The following is a 19,581-nucleotide window of genomic DNA, read 5'->3' on the forward strand; positions in this document are numbered from 1 at the left end:
CTTGGCAAAAATAAGAGGAATCCTTGAGTATTTTTTGTCTTTGTGATCCTACAAATCTGTTTTTGTATATCATTCTTTTCCTTTTTGCCATTATTATTATTTGTGTTTACACTTTAGTTTGTTCTTAGTTATTAACAATTGTTTTTGTAACCGTTTGAGCCCCTTCTATATTTTTGTATATTTGTATTTTCCATTAACCCCTTTGCTGCTAGGCCTTTCCACCCCCGCGCTAAGCCTTTTTGTGGCTATTTGGGGTCGTTTGCTCTAAGGCCCCTGTAACTTTTTGACCACATAAGGTATACACACCAAATTTGCATCCTTTTCTTCCGACATAAGCTGTATTCTAAAGGTACCCAGCGTTTGTGGATTCCCCTTGAGGGGACCCAGAAATTAGCCATAATACAGCTAAAAGATTTGGGGAAAAATGGGAAAAAAGCGCTGCATATGAAAGCATCTGTTTTTTTCCCTGCAAATGGTATCAACAAAGGATTTGTGGGGCTGAAATCACAATTCCCCAGCTTTCAGGAACTGACGTACTTTTAACAGAAAACCAACATTTTTTTACACAGTTTTGGCATTTTACTAGGACATTTTTGCTATTTGTTCTGCTTTCAACCTTCTTCCAGTTAATGGTAGAAATGGGTATAAAAGCAATATTGGATCCTGGAAATATACATTTTCGAAAATTAGACAAAATTATGCATTCAGCAAGGGGTCATTTGTGTAGATCCTTCAAGGTTTCTTTATAGAAACTAACAGTTGAATGTAGGATAAATTGAAAATGAGTTGAAAAAAACAACCATTTGTGCCAACGTTTTCACCTGTAACTTCTCCTAATTATGACAGATGTTTGAAAACAATAAACTGTACCTTTCTGGTTGTGGGTATATATAGGACTTGTAGGTTCACTAAGAACCCAATGAACCCAGAGCCAATAAATGAGCAGTGTCTTGCAATGTTTTTTTATTATGTACCGAGTATATAGCAATTCATTTGGGAAAATATATCTAGTGAAAAGTTGGAATGAAAGACACTTATGTATTTCTGAAATTGGAAGAAAATATAGAGTTTATAAACAGTAGCTATTTGCACATTCCCGAAATTGTGAGTACCCATGCTAGCATGAGAATTATAGGACATTTTTCAAAGTGACTTCTTTTTTACACGTTTTTCATTTGTAAGGCAGAAATGCATCAAAAGTCAATATGTAATAACAGTTGCTCTACAATTCTGTGTTACCCTAAGTCGCCCGATAAAAATGGCACCTCACTTGTGTGGGTTGGACTAGTGCCCGCGACAGGAAACAGCCCAAAATGCAACGTGGACACACTTCATTTTTAAAGTGAAAACTGACCCTTTTTTTGCGAAGTGCCTAGCTGTAGATTTTGAACCCTAGATCTACCGGCACCTTGGGAAACCTAGCACACCTATACAGTTTTAAAAACTAGACAGCCAGGGGAAACAATGATGGGGTGACTTGTCTGGCTCTCATGAGGTTCTGTTATCCAGAATCCCTTGCAAACCTCAAACTTTGTCAAAGAAAAACATATTTTCCTCACATTATTGTGGTGGAATTCTCTGGAATCTGCGCGGATCCACAAAATTCGACCCACCTGCATTCCCCCAAGTATTCTGGGACAAATGGTACCTCACTTGTGTGCGTAGGCCTAGTGCCCACGACAGGAAAGGGCCCAAAAGGCAACGTGGACACACCACATTTTCACAGTGAAAACGGACCCTTTTTTTTCCAAAGTGCCTAGCTTTAGATTTTGAACCCTAGCTCTGACACATTGTCTTCACATTTCTGTGGTGAAAAGTTCTGGAATCTGCGTGGATCCACAAAATTCCACCCACTCCGAATTCCTCCAAGGCTTCAGATAAAAATGTTACCTCACTTGTGTGGGTAGGCCTTGTGCCCGCGACAGGAAACGGCCAAAACGCAACGTGGACACACCACATTTTCACAGTAAAAACTGACCCTTTTTTTGCAGAGTGCCTAGCAGTAGATTTTGAACCCTAGATCTACTGGCACGTAGGGAAACCTAGCAAACCTATAAGTTTTGAAAATTAGACAGCCAGGGGAAACCAGGATGGGGTGACTTGTCTGGCTCTCACCAGGTTCTGTTACCCAGAATCCCTTGCAAACCTCAAACTTTGTCAAAGAAAAACATATTTTCCTCACATTTCTGTGGTGGAATTCTCTGGACTCTGCGCGGATCCACAAAATTCTACCCACCCTGCATTCCCTGAAGTCTTCTGGGAAAAATGGTACCTCACTTGTGTGGGTAGGCCTAGTGCCCACGACAGGAAAGGGCCCAAAATGAAACGTGGAAACACCACATTTTCACAGTGAAAACTGACCCTTTTTTTTGCAACGTGCCTAGCTGTAGATTTTGAACCCTAGCTCTGACGTCACCTAGGGAAACCTAGCAAATCTATACATTTTTGAAAAGTAGACACCCAGGGAAATCTAGGATGGGGTGACTTGGCTAGCTCTCACCAGGGTCAGTTACCAAAAATCTCTTGCAAACCTCAAACTTTGTAAAGAAAACTACATTGTCCTCACATTTCTGTGGTGGAAAGTTCTGGAATCTGCGTGGATCCACAAAATTCCACGCACTCCGCATTCCTCAAAGGCTTCAGAAAAAAATGGTACCTCACTTGTGAGGGTAGGCCTAGTGCCCGTGACAGGAAACGGTCCAAAACACAACGTAGACAACACATTTTCACAGTAAAAACTGACCCTTTTTTTGCACAGAGCCTAGCAGTAGATTTTGAACTCTAGATCTACCGGCACCTGGGGAAACCTAGCAAACCTATACAGTTTTGAAAACTAAAAAGCCAGGCAAAACCAGGATGGGGTGACTTGTCTGGCTCTCACCAGGTTCTGTTACTCGGAATCCCTTGCAGACCTAAAACTTTGTCAAAGAAAAACATATTTTCCTCACATTTCTGTGGTGGAATTCTCTGGAATCTGCGCGGATCCACAAAATTCCACCCACTCCGCATTCCTCAAAGGCTTCAGAGAAAAATGGTACCCCACTTGTGTGGGTAGGCCTAGTGCCCTTGACAGGAAACGGCCCAAAACGCAACATGGACACACCACATCTTCACAGTAAAAACTGACCCTTTTTTTGCAAAGTGCCTAGCAGTAGATTTTGAACCCTAGCTCTGCTGGCACCTAGGGAAACCTAGAAAACCTAGAGATTTTTGAGACTTAGACACCAAGGGGAATCCAGGGTGGGGTAACTGGTCTGGCTCTCACCAAGTTCTGTTACCCAGAATCTCTTGCAAACAAACTTTGTCAAAGAAAAACACATTTTCCTCACATTTTGGTGATGAAAAGTTCTGGAATCTGCGCGGATCCACATAATTCCACCCACCTGCATTCCCCAAAATCTTCTGGGAAAAATAGTACCTCACTTGTGTGGGTAAGCCTAGTGCCCAGGACAGGAAAGGGCCCAAAACGCAACGTGGACACACCACATTTTCACAGTGAAAACTGATCCTTTTTTTGCACAGAGCCTAGCTGTAGCTTTTGAACCATAGCTCTGACGGCACCTAGGGAAACCTAGAAAATCTATATATTTATTTACAACTAGACACCCAGGGAAATCCAGGATGGGGTGACTTGGCTGGCTCTCACCAGGTTCAGTAACCCAAAATCCCTTGCACACCTCAAACTTTGTAAAAAATAAAAACACATTTTCCTCAGATTTTGGTGGTGGAAAGTGCTGGAATCAGAGTTGATCCACAAATTTATACCCACCCTGCATTCCTGAAAGTCTTCCGAGAAAAATGGTACCTCACTTGTGTGGGTAGGCCTAGTGCCCGTGACAGGAAACGGCACAAAACCCAACGTGGACACACCACATTTTCACAGTGAAAACTGACCCTTTTTTTGCAAATTACGTAGCTGTAGGTTTTGAACCCTATATCTGACGGCACCTAGGGATACCTAGCAAACCTATACATTTTGGAAAACAGGACACCCAGGGAAATCCAGAATCCCTTGAACACCTCAAACTTTAACAAATATACACCACAATTTCCTCACATTTATAACCATAATGTTACAGTGAAAACTGACCCTTATTTTGCAAAGTGCCTACCTGTAGATTTCGAACCTTAGCTCTGCCGGCACCTAGGGAAACCTAGCAATCCTATAGATTTTTGAAAACTAGACACCCAGGGGAATCCAGGATGGGGGACTTGTCTCGCTTTCACCAGGTTCTTTTACCCAGAATCCCTTGCAAACCTAAAGGTTTGCAAAACAAAACAAATTTTCCTCACATTTCTGTGGTGGAAAGTTCTGGAATGTGTGTGGATCAACAAAATTCCACCCACCCCACATTTTCTAAAGTCTTCCAAAAAAAATGATACCTCACTTGTGTGGGTAGACCTAGTGCCCGCGACAGGAAACAACCCAAAACGTATTGAGGAGACATCAAAATAACCTATCACCAAACAACCTGGTTTTGCATGGGGGTCACCTGGGTTTTTGGCTCCGGGCTTGGCAGCCATCTTTGGAAACATATTAACCCTACACATTTCTGAAAACTAGACACCCAGGGGAGTCCAGCGAGGTATGGCTTGCGGTGACCCACAATGTTTTCCTACCCATAATCCCCTGCAAACCTCAAATTTAGCTGAAGAAAATTAAATTTTTCTCAAATTTCTGTGTGGGGCAGTTCTGGAATCTGCATGAATACACAAATTTCCTACCACCCTGCGTTCCTCCAGGTCTCCCAATAAAAATGGTACTTCACTTGCGTGGGTGGGTCAAGTACCTGTGACAGGCAAGGGCCCAAAACGTATTGATGAGAAATAAAAATTACCTACCACAAAACAACCTGGTTGTGCAACAGGGGTCATCTGGGTTTTTGGCCCCGGGCTCGGGCCATCTTGGGAATCTACCAAACCCATGCATTTCTGAAAAATAGACACCTTTGGGAGTCTATTGAGGTATGTTTGGTGTGGACCCCCCAACGTTTTCCTACCCAGAATCCCCTTCAAACCTGAAATTTAGCTGAAAAAAACCCCATTTCCACATATTTTTGTGTGGAATCTCCATGCCGGCACATATGTCCTACCACACAGCGTTCTCCTCAGTCTTCCGAGTAAAATGATACCTCGCTGGACTCCCCGGGTGTCTAGTGTTCAAAAATGTGTTGGTTCGGTAGTTTCCCAAAATGGCTGCTGAGCCCGGGGCCAAAAACCCAGGTGACCAGCTTGCAAAACCAGGTTGTTTTGTGATAGGTCATTTTGATGTCTTCTCAATACGTTTTGGGCACTTGCCTGTCGCGGTTACTTGACCCACCCACACAACTGAGGTACCATTTTTATCGGGAGACCTGGGGGAACTCTGAGTGGTAGGAAATTTATGGATCCAAGCAGATTCCATCACAGAAATGTGAGGTAAATTTGTTTTTTTCTACAAAGTTTGAGATGTGCAAGGGAAAAATGTATAGGTTTTCTAGGTTTCCCTAGGTGCCCGCAGAGCTAGGGTTCAAAATCTACAGCTAGGCCTTTTGCAAAAAAAGGGCCAGTTTTCACTTTAAAAATGTGGGATCCATGTTGCATTTTGGGCCATTTCCTGTTGCGGGCATTAGGCCTACCCACATAAGTGAGGTACCATTTTTATCAGAAGACCTTGGCTAATGCGGGGTGGATTGCATCTTGTGGATCCACGCAGATTCCAGAACTTTCCATCAAAGAAATGTGAGGAAAATTTGTTTTGTTTTGCAAACCTTTAGGTTTACAAGGGATTCTGGGTAAAAGAACCTGGTGAAAGCGAGACAAGTCCCCCATCCTGCATTCCCCTGGGTGTCTAGTTTTCAAAAATCTATAGGTTTGCTAGGTTTCCCTAGGTGCCGGCAGAGCTAAGGTTCGAAATCTACAGGTAGGCACTTTGCAAAATAAGGGTCAGTTTTCACTGTAACATTATGGTGTGTCCATGTTGCGTTTTGGGCCGTTTCCTGTCGCTGGCACTTGGCCTGCCCACACAAGCGAGGTACCATTTTTATAGTACAACTTTTGGGAATACGCAGTGAGTGGAATTTTGTTGATCCACACAGATCCCAGAACTGTACATCACAGAAATGTGAGGAAAAGGTGTTTTTTTAAACTAAGGCCCCCATTAGGATGGCGGGCGGACTTTGGCCGCCCGCCATACCCACGCAAAACGGGACCGCCCGCCATAGGAGCGGCGGTCCCGCCTTGGCAATTAGGATGTGCCCGCCACACCGGCGGGCGCATCCTGTATTTTTACCATTGTGGCGGGCGGTGCTGAAAGCGCCACCCGCTGCAATGGTAAAAATGCACATTGTGCATTTCAAAGCACAACATGACAGGCACTGCGAGGTGCCTGCCATGTTGCACTTTGAAATGCCCATGTGCACCCCTCACCCCCTGGAGTCCCAGTGGGCCCGCAACGGGCCCCCGCAAGGAGTCTCTGCATGCCTTTCCGTGGTGGCATTGCCGCCACGGAAAGGCATGTCTAAAAGCCCATCATAATATGGCTGGCAGTGTCTAATAGACACCGCCACCATATTAAACATTTTCCGCCCCGGCCGCAAGGCGTCCGGGGCGGAAAAGCAGCGTACGATGTTTACGTCCGCCATGGTCCCCCCGCCATAGTAATATGGCGGGTAAAATGGGTGGCGAGCGGGCATGAATGTCGGGCGGATCGCCACCGCCACCCTGGCAGTGTCAACCCGTGCGACATCGTAATGGACCCCTATGTTTGAGGTTTGCAAGTGATTCTGGGTAATAGAACCTGGTGAGAGGCTTACAAGTCACCCTATCCTGTATTCCCCTTGGTGTCTAGTTTTCAAAAATATATAGATTTGCTAGGTTTCCCTATGTGCCAGCTGTGCTAGGGCCCAAAATCCACAGGTAGATACATTGCTAAATACAAGTCTGTGCTTAGTGGGCTTTCTGCCGCCCTTGTGGAGGGAATCGGTGGGGGGGTTGCCCTGATATGCCCTTAAAGGGGGGCAGAAAGACTGTGGCTATTTGTTTGGGAAATGTGGGCATTTGTATGCCCATTCTGGGTAGCCCCCATGCATAAAAAGAGCCAGCGTAATCGCTGGTGCCTAGTGGGCTCTCTGACGTCCCCTGGGGGCAGATCAGGGGCTACTTCCCCCATCTGTCTCCTGAGGGGGCAGAAAGACTGTGGCATTTTTTGGGGCATGTGGGGGCATTGACATGCTCATTCTGGGCAGCCCACACCCCTGATTCTCAAAAATAAATATTCCCTGATGCCTATTGGTCTTTCTGTCCCCCCGGGAGGCAGAAATGGGGCTGTTGCCCCTATCTGCCTCCCAGGGGGTGCAGAAAGACTGTGGACATTTGTTTGGGGTGGTGGCATTGGTATGCCCATTCTGGGCAGCCCCCACCCCTACGATTATAAAAAAAATCCCTGGTGCCTTGTGGGCTTTCTGCCCCCTTGGGGGCGGCAGATCAGGGGCTACCTTCCCCATTTGCTTCCTGGGGGGCGGGGGGGGGGAGAAAGACAGTGGCATTTTTTTTCAGGGGTGGGGGCATTGGCAGGCCCATTCTGGGCCGCCCCCACCCCGAACTTTAGAAAAATAAAAATCCCTCGTGCCTAGTCGGCTTTCTGCCCTGCCTGGGGGGGGGAGATAAGAGGCTATTGCCCCATCTGCCTCTCAGGGGAGGGTTGGAAGAATGTAAAAAAAAATTTGGGTGGGGGCATTGACATGCCCATTCTGGGCAGCCCCCACCCAAAGTATAAAAAACCCAAAAATCCCTGGTTCCTAGTGGACTTTCTGCCCTCCCAGGGGGCAGATCAGGGGCTATTGCTGCCATCTGCCTCCTGGGGGGGCAGAAAGTATTTTGCCTTCTTTTTGGGGTAGGGTGGGGCATTTGGATGCCCATTCTGCAACGAAAACCCCTAACAGGCCTGGGGAGGTTGGGGAAGCTCTTCCCCACCTCCCAAGGCAAAAAAAAAGGAAATCCCTCTGCTCTCTGCAGCAGAGGGATTTTCCTTACCTGTCCTGTACTCATGACAAAATGGTTCCGTCATGAGCACAGGAGAACTGGTGCTCATGACGGTAGCATTCCGTCATGAGCATCCAAAGAGTTAATGAAAAATATTTTTGATAATAATCGTTAAGGGTACTGAGTTATCTTATGATTTATTTGAACGCAATGTTTTTTAATTATTTGAAGTTGCAAAATGTTTGGTTTTGAATAATGTACCTGAGCCATTGTACTATTTCCACTGTTCATTAGCCCCAGGTTTTGGTTACAGTGCTGCTCCTGTGGTTGTAATCACAATATGACAATGGGAGGCAGCTTTAAAACATGTTAAAACACAGTCCAGGAGCCCAAGGTTATTAAGGACACTGCGTTCAACAATGTACATCAATCATCCCTCAAACCGACACAACTAGGCAGTTTGTTCCCAGGAGTAGAGCCTAGTTCTCCCTAATGTGGCACTCATGGAGCAGACTTTCTTTGCATGGTCCGGTCTTGCCCAGACTTCACACGATACTGGGAGGAAATAGTGTCAACCACAAACAAACTCAGGAACAGGCAGATTTCATGGGCCCCTGAGCAGTACCTATTGACCTGTTACCACACTCAAAAAAGACTAAATATGCCATGAAAATTATTGATCTGACTTATGTAGTACCTGGGAGGTGAAGTGCCATGGTGTGGAAATTACTGACTGCTCTACAAGTGCAAAAGTGGCTAAGTGACCTCTATAGGTGGGTGACAGCAAAGACCGACACCTGGACCACATTGCGCACCCGTGGACTCTGGGGCCCACTGGGTGACATATGAGACAGGAATCTTGCTGTGCTTACATCCAAATCTGTTGACAGGTCACCTTGAATAGTAGGCAGGAGAGCGTCTTGAAGACTGCAACCTACGTATCCCCCTCTAAATAAGCATTACCCACCTATAGCTGTCTTTTGTGGTGGGAATAAGCCCTGCTGTTCCCAGATATCAATGCCTAGTCATACAGATGGGGGGTGAACGCACCAACTGAGAGCGACACCCCTTGGGTCAGGGCTCGCTCACCCAGATCGACCATCGTCTGGTATGTTATGGCTTCTCAGGGAAAATGCATTTAAATGCAATGGGATAGTGCATGAAATGTTGCTGCGAAAGGTGATCAACCACTGGTTTGTTTGTTATATTAACCCTCTTGGACAGAATTGTACAAGACCTTAGTCTTTTGTTGTTATATTACTGTACATGAACTCACTTTGTATCTCATGATTGCTATGGACTACACATATTCCTCTCAGTTGTTGATGTTTACACCCATGCCATACGTTTGTTTTTAGGTAACTGATAATTGTAAAAATGTTACGTGGACATGAAGGCCTTTGACTCTAAGACCTGTACAGCAAAAGTCCTGGCCGTTATTCTGTTGCTGCTGGATATCCCTCTCGCAAGAATGAATATATGTAAAACCAAGAAAGAGATAATAAAAAATGAATAAAGAAACTGTATATGATGTAGGGACTTGATGTGGCCTTGGTCTATTATTGAGAAGATTACGTATGACATCACATCCCTCTAACTGAGATATACTGGTATAAGGGGATTCAGTCAGTGTCCAATGTGGCCAATAGGCATTTAGAGGCAGGGAACGGAAGCTTCTCTATCGGGTTGATTGAATACATACTTTGTCTGATGTAGCAGTCAGTAAAAGGCACAAAGAGTTTTATGAAAAATATTTACATACTGCCCACTGAGCTCAAGAATCGAACTGCCGCCCTAGACAATAGGTCGTCCATGTGGAGTATCATTATTCTTGTGGATTTTTAGTAGAGTATAGAAGAACGTTAACAGTTTTGTATTAAGGTATACAAAATTGGTCCTCTATGTAGGGACAAATGAGAGACCTGTTGTTAGTAAGGAAATTTCCATACTAGATATTGTGTGTGATGATGATAATGAAGAAACAAGATTTTTAAAGCGCACAGCTACTTCTGAGAGTGTCCTAGTGTGATCACGAATTAAAGACTGAAATAGCATCCATGTCATCTAATATCGAGATGTTGCTAAGCCATCTCCGTGATCTGCCCCTCCCCTTGCTTGGAGGAGGCGGGTGTCCACTTTCTAAAAAAATCTGCTGGCCTTGTGTGCTAGGGCCTCCACTGGTGCCTTCACCAGGGTTGTAACTATCCCATGAATCTTCTGAGGTATCTGAAAATGTTATAATCCTTTGTTGTTTATTGAAATGGCCCCATGGATGGCTGGAGTTGCGATGTGGTTAAGATTTGTTTCCGTAATATTTGTTAGTAAGGTAGAAATAGGTGCACTCAGTTTTGTAATACTGTGTGTCCTTTCTAATTTTATTAGTTTTTTTCTCTTTTGAATGCGGGTCAAGTTGAGTATACATTTCTTCATGTTTTCTAGGACATTAATGACATCTTATTACTTGATTTATTTTTCTAAATTCAAAATTTCTTTCCAAAGCTTTTTACTGTCTTCAGTAGCCATGGCTATCCCCAACACCATCCAGTGGCAGGAAAAGTTGGTGCCATTAAAGCTGAACCCCAGTTTGTACTGTTTATCTTAGGTAAAGCTCCTGGTACATTCTTGATTTGCAATCAAAAGGAATAATGTCTGATTTGAAATATTCTGTTAATATTTTGATCATAGGTTCCATCCTGGTGCATTTTTACCAGCAATTTTCTTGCTGTATTAACAGAGTGTAAGTATTAGCGTTACAACCTGGGTATCAGTGTTGTCTGAAAATGATGATGGCCTTGTAGGATTTTATCTATACAATCATCCAAGTCTGTAGGAGTAAATTCTGACATAGTGAAATATGTCGTGTCATATGCAGATGACACACAGATCCTCATCTCAGTAAGCAGCTCTGCTAGCCAAACGGCCATTAGGTTTAGTGACTGTATGAGCCACATTGCTGGGTGGATGTTAGACAACTGTCTGAAATTTATCTCATCTAAGACCGAAGTCCTGTTGCTGGGGAAAAAATCCTTCCTTTTGGACCCACAGCTGGTGGCCTGACAAATTGGGTCTGCTGCCCAAGCCGGTATTTAAAGCACAAATATAGGCGTCCTGTTTGATACAAAGCTTACCTTTAAAATGCAAATCAATGCCACCACCTCTGCTTGCATCTTCATATTGAAGATTTTGAGGAAAGTCCTCCCAGCAATACCGATGGATTTAAGGAAGACATGGTTTCAGTATTGATTTCATCAAGACTCGATTATTGCAATGCCCTCTTCTTCAGTGCTCCACGCTGTAGCAATAACAAACTTCAAACGGCCCAGAATGCAGCAACTAGGTTACTGTTGGGCATCCCCAAATTCGTCTCAGTTTCCCCAGCTCTGATTAGACTCCACTGGCTTCCAGTGGCTAAGAGGATACAATTCAAATCACTATGTATCGCTTTTAAATGCCTTAATAACATTGGGCCATGACAACTGAGAACATTTCTTAAACCTTACTCCCCTACCAGAGCCCTTTTATCGGCCTCTTTCAGTAACCTAACTGTGCCCAGAATCAGTAAGGTAAGTTGGGGTGGCAAGAGGTTCACAGCTACAACGACAAGCCGGTGGATTTCTTTGCCCATCACAATGAAAAAAGAAAACAGTCTCTTTAACCCCTTCCATGCTCATGACGAGCTCAGCTCGTCATGAGGCACAGTTGAGCTGCACTCAGCTCGTCATGACCACACCCATTTCCAATGACCTTCAGCATAGAAGGAGGATCACTATAGCAGCCAAGGTGTTAAATTCAAGAAAGGCCTAAAAACCTGCTGTTCTCGGCTTAATTGGCTTGCCTCCTCTGTACTGAATGCATTGCAGGTAGCGCCTAGACACTCCAGGGTATTTGTCGCGCTTTATAAATTTATCATCATCATCATCATAGTATGGGTGTGTCGTAGGAAATTAAAGAAATACGTAACACAAGGAAAGTAAGAGAAAACAGAGGTCGCAGGTGCTACAAAACTATATAACAACCTTTGCAATAGAGAGATTGTAGAATCTCTAGGACCCTGTGTTATAACATTAGAAAATGAACAGGGGTCCCTAATATCAACTAAAACAATGATTGTACCCGAATAATTTAGTTCCTCGCAGAACAAACTGCGAAAACATTAATAAAATCAGAGATGTAGTAGGTGCTATTGCAAAACGTGCTTGGTGTTCTCTACTGACGGTGCAATTCAAAGTGATAAAACGTGATTAACATTTGTATCAAGAAAACAATAATAACACAGCCTGTGAATGCAAAGTACAGAATATAAAGGGTCTGTTACAAAAGTTGACAATGTTTCGATCCTTTCTAAAATGTTGGGATCATCATCAGGTGTTTAAGTGCCCGCGGAGCCTGAGAGAGCTCTGAAACGGTGAACATTTTAGGCATCAGAGGAGGAAAATATTTGTCCCTTCCTGCACATAAACAATCCTAGAAATGCCATCCAGTCACCTTCATGCATTTTTTCTTCATGCAGCACACATGAAAGTGACAAAATGGCATTTAAAAAAAAGTTTGTTTATGTGTAGGTAGGGACACCTTCCTTCACATAAACAAACAATGGCATTTCTCCTTGTTTCGTCATCTTAAGACTAGTTTTTACCTGGTCTTAATTTTGGCGCTGCATCCAATATACACCACCCTTGTACATAGGGGGCACCCCAAAATGAATGGGTGCTGCCGTGGAATGCCCACCTCAACACCCACTGCCCGCCCTTTTCATACTATACATAGCGTGAAAGGTGGCCTTATGTACAGGGCAGCGTTAAGCCATGTCAACTGGCTCAACGCTGCCTTGTACAGAAGGCGCAGCCCCTATCGCCACCACAATGTCACTATAGGTAACGTTGTGGTGGCGATAGGGGCTTGTACATATGCCCCTCATTGTGTTCACAGGTGTGGTGGTTCACGACACAAGTGAATCGGGTAGAGAATTGTCCCAATATTTGTGAAGCACTGCTGCTTCATGTAAGAGCAAGGCAGCTGAAATGAATCTGAGCAGCCAGCTTAGCTGCCCTCAGTTTTCCCATTTTACGAATCCCCATCTCCTGACTTTTTTTTTATAATATTTTATTTGAATCAGGAAACAGCAAGAGGCATTGTAAAAAAAACAGAATAGCAGTACGCAAAAAAAAAAACCATGGAGCAATGATTATGAGAACAGTATAAACACTTGAGAGATACATAACTAAAAAAAAAAAAATATTAAAACAGCAGGGCGATAAAAGGAGTGTGAGACAGTATTAACTGGGGCAAGATGTAAAGAATTTCCATCCAGCAAAATTATTAACAATATTAAAAGGGATGAGCCAAATCAAATACTCCCAAAAGCAGGGGTTAAGCCTGCTTTCCAGTTAGTGACCGGCAGCCAGATTGCATCCCCTCGTTTCTTTGATTTATATCCTCTAGTATCATAAATGGCCACTTCATAACTATAAACCGCTAAAAATCGGGCTAGCCACATCTGAAAGCTGGGGGTGTAGGGCTCTTTCCAGCGAGCAGACAGAATTAACCTTAATTCAGCTGTACCAATAAATAGCAGTCTTTCTTCAGTTTTCAATAGTTTTAAAGAGTTATCATGTCCCAATAAGAAAAGGGTTTCCGACTTGGGTAATTTGTCACCAAATAGCTCTTCCCAAAAGGCTGAGATCATACTTTTAATTGAGACCAGCTCAAAGCAATTGCTAAACATGTGGATAAGAGTCGCGGGTCCTTGTGAACATCTGGGACACAGGTCATTCTCTCTTTTGCCCCAGGCAAACAATTTGTCCGGGGTATAATAGAGGTCAAATAGGGTTTTAAAAAGCTGTGCTTTCAGATTACGAGCCATAAAAAGATTGTGACTCAACTCCAAAACTCTATCTACGTGGACATTAGGATTATTTAATTTAGCCGCCCATTTTGTTTTGTTTTTTTCAAGGTCATCGTGAGTTTTAGCCAAAAGAATATTGTAGAATGTTCCTATTATAGTATTTACTCTAAACATAACATCAATAGTTTCAATTCTTGACAAACAAATTATAGACTCTTTAGCTTTAAGTTTAGCAAATACGTGCGCAAATTTGAGAAAATCACTATTAGACAAGTCGTGTTTGAGTTTCAAATCAGAAAACGTTGTATCAAAGTAATTTAACAAAAAATCAATGACAGTTCTAATACCCAGCAATTCCCACTTCCTTGCAATAAGATCAAACTCAAGACCATGTGTTACGTTTGAATGCCACAGAGGTGTGTACCGACTAGTTTTCCCAAAGTGCATATGCTTAGTAACTTTATCCCAAATTTTCCAGGCACTAATTATGATTTCTCCCTTACATTTCTTGTAATACTTTGCCTCAGTTTGTTTTAGAAATAAGCCTTTAGCTTCTTGACCAAGTAGGAGCTCATAGATTGAAGGTATTAGATCAATGTCCATCATACTTTCTTTGTTTGGGAAGTTAATTAAAGGGGTGAATTGTTTAAGAAATTCTGCCCATTGATAAAAAATAATATTGGGTATAGTGAGCCCACCTCTATGGAGTGGAAGCGACATGAGACTATGGGATCTCCCGATCTTGCCATGCTGCCAGACAAATTTGGAAATGAGAGAATTAATCAGTATTAACATTTTATGCTTTACAGCTCGAGGAATCGCTCGAAATAAATATAGACATCTGGGTAACACATTCATTTTAAAAAAATTGGCTCTGCCTCTAATCGAAAGGTGAAGACTATTTATCCTGTCTAGATCCCTCTTTATCTTAACAAGAAGAGGATCAAAATTGAGCTTCACTAATTGTTTAGTGTTAGTGCAAATGGTTACACCAAGATAGGTAGCCTTCTGGGCTCTCCTTTGATCCGAACATACAATGATGTCGGTGCACAAAATAACTGTCATGGACACCCCTGCCTAGTACCTCTTGCAATGTTGATGTATCCAGATTCTAATCCTAACATTTGGAGTTTAGATTTGGGGCGTAAATACATAAACTTGATTGATTTCACGAATTTGGGGCCGAAATTGTTACGAGACATGGCTGTCCACAGGAAGTTCCATGAGACGCGATCGAATGCTTTCTCAGCGTCCAGTAGGATTATTGACATCCGACTCCCCGCGACAGACATGGCATCGAACAGGGCTATAGCGTGTGTGGTCAGTAGTCCCCTTACCCGGGATGAAACCATGCTGCCACGGAGAGACAAGGTGTTCAATGACCCCACTGAGCTTGATAGCCTTCACCTTGGCATATAATTTAGAGTCCGAATTGATTAAAGAAATAGGGCGGTATGAGGTTAGTTGCTCAGGAGGTTTCCCTTTCTTCAGAAAAACAATTATATTAGCCTCATCCCAAGACTCTGGGGAAACCCCATTCCACTGTACCCCTAGAAATAAATCATGAAGAAGGGGATATAATTGATGACCTAAAATTTTATAGAGGTCGATTGGCAGTTTGTCTGGGCCCGCCGCTTTGCCGGGCGCTAGTGAAGATAGTGCAGCTATCACCTCGGCAAGTGTAATTTCACTTTCTAGCTCTTCCCTGGTAATGTCATCTAACAGCCTCGCAGCCTCGGGATTATTGAGAAGATTATCAAGATATCCTTCTATGTCATTCTCAGTTGCATTCATTTCCTCCGAATACAATTTTTGGTAGAATTGTTGAAACCGATAGATAATATCGGCCACTTGGGTATAAGTCTGCCTGCTATCTGTTATTGAGGGGATGTTATTTATTACATTTTTCAGACGGGTTCGGAGTGCCAGCTGCCTGCCAACCCTTTCACCACTCTCATAAACTTTTTTCCTGTGGGCTCTATACATTTGGGCGGTTTTTTGGCTGAGACTGGAATTTAATTCAGACTTCAGTACTGCTACTTGATAGATCAAGCGGTTAGCATCTTGTCCCTGCGAGATCATTAGGGTGTGCTCTGCTTCGGCTTTAGCCAAGGCTGAAACCTTTACCTCATATTCATTTCTTAATTGCTTTCTGGCCTTTTTTTTAAAAACTAATGGTTTCCCCCCTAAGTGCGGATTTAAAGCAATCCCACACGATATTTCTTGAGGCACTAAACCGGTTGATATTAAAAAATTCTTCCGTCCATTTTTTAATAAAGGTAATGTACTCGTTATTGGATAGAAGCTTCCGATCAAACAACCAGGGCCGGTGTTGTGTAAATGAGGCGCCAAATGTGATCAAGAGAACAAGTGCGTTCAATGATTGGGTAGATGTTATCAGTAGATTATACCCATTGAAGCTCAGTGAGGATCTCTTGGCCCAGGGCAGATGTGTCTCTTGGAGACAGAGTATGTCTACAGGGTATAAGTTTATTAGTTCTCCCAATCAACGTCGTTTATTGCCGGACAAAAGACCCCCTACATTCCATGTTTGGACACTTAACCTACCCATTGCTTATAGGAACAGTTAGCTGTAAAATTGTCATCATGTATTGCTTAGCGCGTTGCTCTAGCTCCTTTCTAATTACTTTCGATTTAGTTAAGTCTCTTACTAATAAGCCTGATTCTTTTTTGATTTTTTTCTGCAACCCCCTTTCCAAGCCCCCCTCCCAACCCACCCCCCAACACCCCCGTAACCACCCTCCCCCAACAGTAGGCATTCAGACTCAACCAGAGTCTGGGTGATGAAGTTGCAGCACGACATCTGAGCTACCGCCCTCTAATATGTAAGATATGTAGGAAAGGATAACATAACCAGAGAGAAGAAAGAAAAGAAGAAAAAAGGCCAAAAATTCTAACAGAGTGCTACTAAATATCAACCAAGCCCAAGCCCAATAAGACATATGCAGCGCACCCACGTGAAAATTCTGCAGCTAGTTGACGATTTACTGTACTGTAGACTTTTCAATCCCAGAAGTAACTGTACAATATAGTGGAATCATCTACCTAATCGACCCTTTTTAAGTCAATTCATCGAGATAGGCCTTTGCTTTGATCTCAAACTGGAAAAATTTTGTCTGACCACCTCGCACAATTTTCAGCCTAGCCGGGTTGTTCAAGTAAGCTTGGGCTCCCTTGTCTTGGAAAGGCTTAATCATTGATCACAACCGCCAGCGTCTTTCGACCGTTGTGTGGCAAAAGTCGGGTCTTGTAAAATATGAAAGGTCGTTATATATCAACTTATGATCAGGTCTCGCTTTCTCAGCCACCGTCTGCCTTAGCAAAAAGTTTCCAAAGTAAACTAGGATTGCTCAAGGGTATACCCCGGGTTTGGGAGGCATATTAAACGGCATCCGGTGGGCATGCTTGATTTCGACATCCCAGTTCCAGTTCTTTAATTCGGGCATAGACTCCTTGAATATTTTTATTACAAATGCCCGTGCATTTTCACCATCCATTCTCTCCGGAATTCCTAAGATGCGAAGGTTATTTAGACGCTGCTGATTTTCAAAATCTTCGAGCTTCCATTTTATGTCGGTTAGTTCTGCTTCTTGAAGTTTTATTTTTCCGGAGTTCGCAGTTGCCTCATTTTCATTCGAGAGAACCCTGGCCTCCATCTCAGTAACTCTGCCGCCTACAAGGTTGCAGGTTTTGGAAAGCTTCTTGATTACCCCTTGCATTTTACGAAGTGCTACTCGGGATCTCTTGCTATCTAGGGCTGTCTCTTCCCTATGTGCAGCAATAGCCTGTAAGATGGTCTCAACAGCTGTTTGCAAAATCTCAGGAGTACCAGAGTTGTCAGGGCCATTACTCATACGCACCGTTGGCCTGGGTATAGGGTGGCCCTCAACTGGGCCTCGCTGTTTGACTCTGGGTACTGACTTTGTTTTAGCTCTAACAGTGTTAGCATTCAAACTCTCTTCACCATAGCTGTCCTCAGAAGTGCTGGGCAGGAGATCAGACTCATCATCATCCTCCGAGCCCCCTGTGGACTCATAATCCTCTGACCATTCCTCCACAGCCTCGACACCAGTCTCATCGGAGAAAGAGTAGAACTTGCTTAATTCCTTATCCCCCTCATTGGGTAAATTGACCTTTGAGGTTGAGGTTAAGGGACTTAAACCATCTGTAGGGTCATGTGCAGCGTCATGTGTAACACTGTTCGCAATAGCAGAGTCAATGACCACTGGGGGCATACCGGTAGAAACAGAATGGGTTGTGTCCTGGCTTTACTCCGCCGTCATGGCGGCTGTTTCAACTTGTACCCCCCATACATTTTTGCCTTCTCAAGAGAACGACATACAGTGCCCTTCTAAACCCTGCTCCTCATTAAAACGAAAATCAACAGTTCCATCAACAGTTCTGTCGGGATGAGTATGTTGCTCAGGCTCAACTATGACAAAGGTACTTACAATTTTTTCAACTGAGGCGAGCTGAGAGCTAGTAGAATCAGTTGCAATAGATATAGTTCCGGTTGCGGGGTTCGTAGGGGTGTTCAATTGAAACTCCAAGGGCTCAAACATCTCCACACTGCACCCGGGATTGCTTGCATTCGGTGTACTATCAATGTTTGGAAATCTGTTTAGTGCTTCCTGGGGTGTCGATTTTACTGAGTCCATCTCTGATTTGCTCTGCACCCCCTTTTTTTCAGGAATAGTTCCATCACTGAGGCCCCGGTAGTATTCAGCTTTCTTCTGGAGGCAAGTGCATCCTGCCTCGGAGAATGCCTTGGAGAATGCTGTTAGGGCGTACGCTGACTCCTGGTTTTGGATTTCCCCTTGTTGAAGGAGGCGCTGCCTGGCCCGCCTTCGTCCAGTGTAGCATCTAGATTCTGACGTTCTGCTTCTTTGCGAAGGACTCTGGCAGCCTTCGCTACTCTAACTCGGGATGCAGCAGCTGAGGCTGCAGACGCAGTCTTCGGGGGCATAGTTAGTTGCTTGAACGGCTCTGCCAAGAGAATCCGAACAGAAAAAGTAAAATTGTAACACAGCGCCTCTGTGGAGGGATCAGGGGTTGCTGTGAAGCCGCTACACTGTAGCCGCGGCCGCGGCTTTGATGCTTGGTGGGAACCCCAGGAACACTTTACCGGAGCGATTACAATGCTGCAGGCAATGGTGCTGTGAGAAGCTGTCGGTGGTCGCTCAGCGAACGCGGGTGAGTGCGAGCTTAGAAGTCTTCGTATTGACTCCGGAACCATTACGCTTCGATATGCGTGGAGAAACAACAGTTTAGCTGCACAAAGGTAGATGCGTTTTCACTCCTCAAAAAAACGTAGAAACTGGCATTTCCCTTTCCTGATTCAGTCTGTGTGCAAGGAACAAGGTGAAGCAGTGCTCCTTCCTCTGGTCCTAGCGGAGCGGAGCTCAAGCGTAGTGCTGCATTACGGTCTACGGCCAGACCGCCATCTTGCCTCCCCCCATCTCCTGACTTAATGCTGCTGCTATTTATATTTTTGTAATCACGGCATGCACAGTTCACACCCTCGCCAGCATGGCCTCCACTGTTTCTGGCTGCAGTGTTTCCTTTATTCCTCGGGCACTCCATTTGGCATTTCTCTCACCGTCATTCTGAATTTGGACCCCTCACATCCATGGCCAGTCTGACTCTGGAGGCCCATATATGCCCTTGGTGGTGACTGACTGTATGGCCAATCCCTAATGGGGAGGGAACACTCCATTCTTTGAATGCTATGATTCACCTGCACTGTTATAGTG

This window comes from Lissotriton vulgaris, chromosome 2_1 (genome assembly GCF_964263255.1).
Source record: "Lissotriton vulgaris chromosome 2_1, aLisVul1.2, whole genome shotgun sequence".
In the NCBI taxonomy this organism is placed as follows: domain Eukaryota; kingdom Metazoa; phylum Chordata; class Amphibia; order Caudata; family Salamandridae; genus Lissotriton; species Lissotriton vulgaris.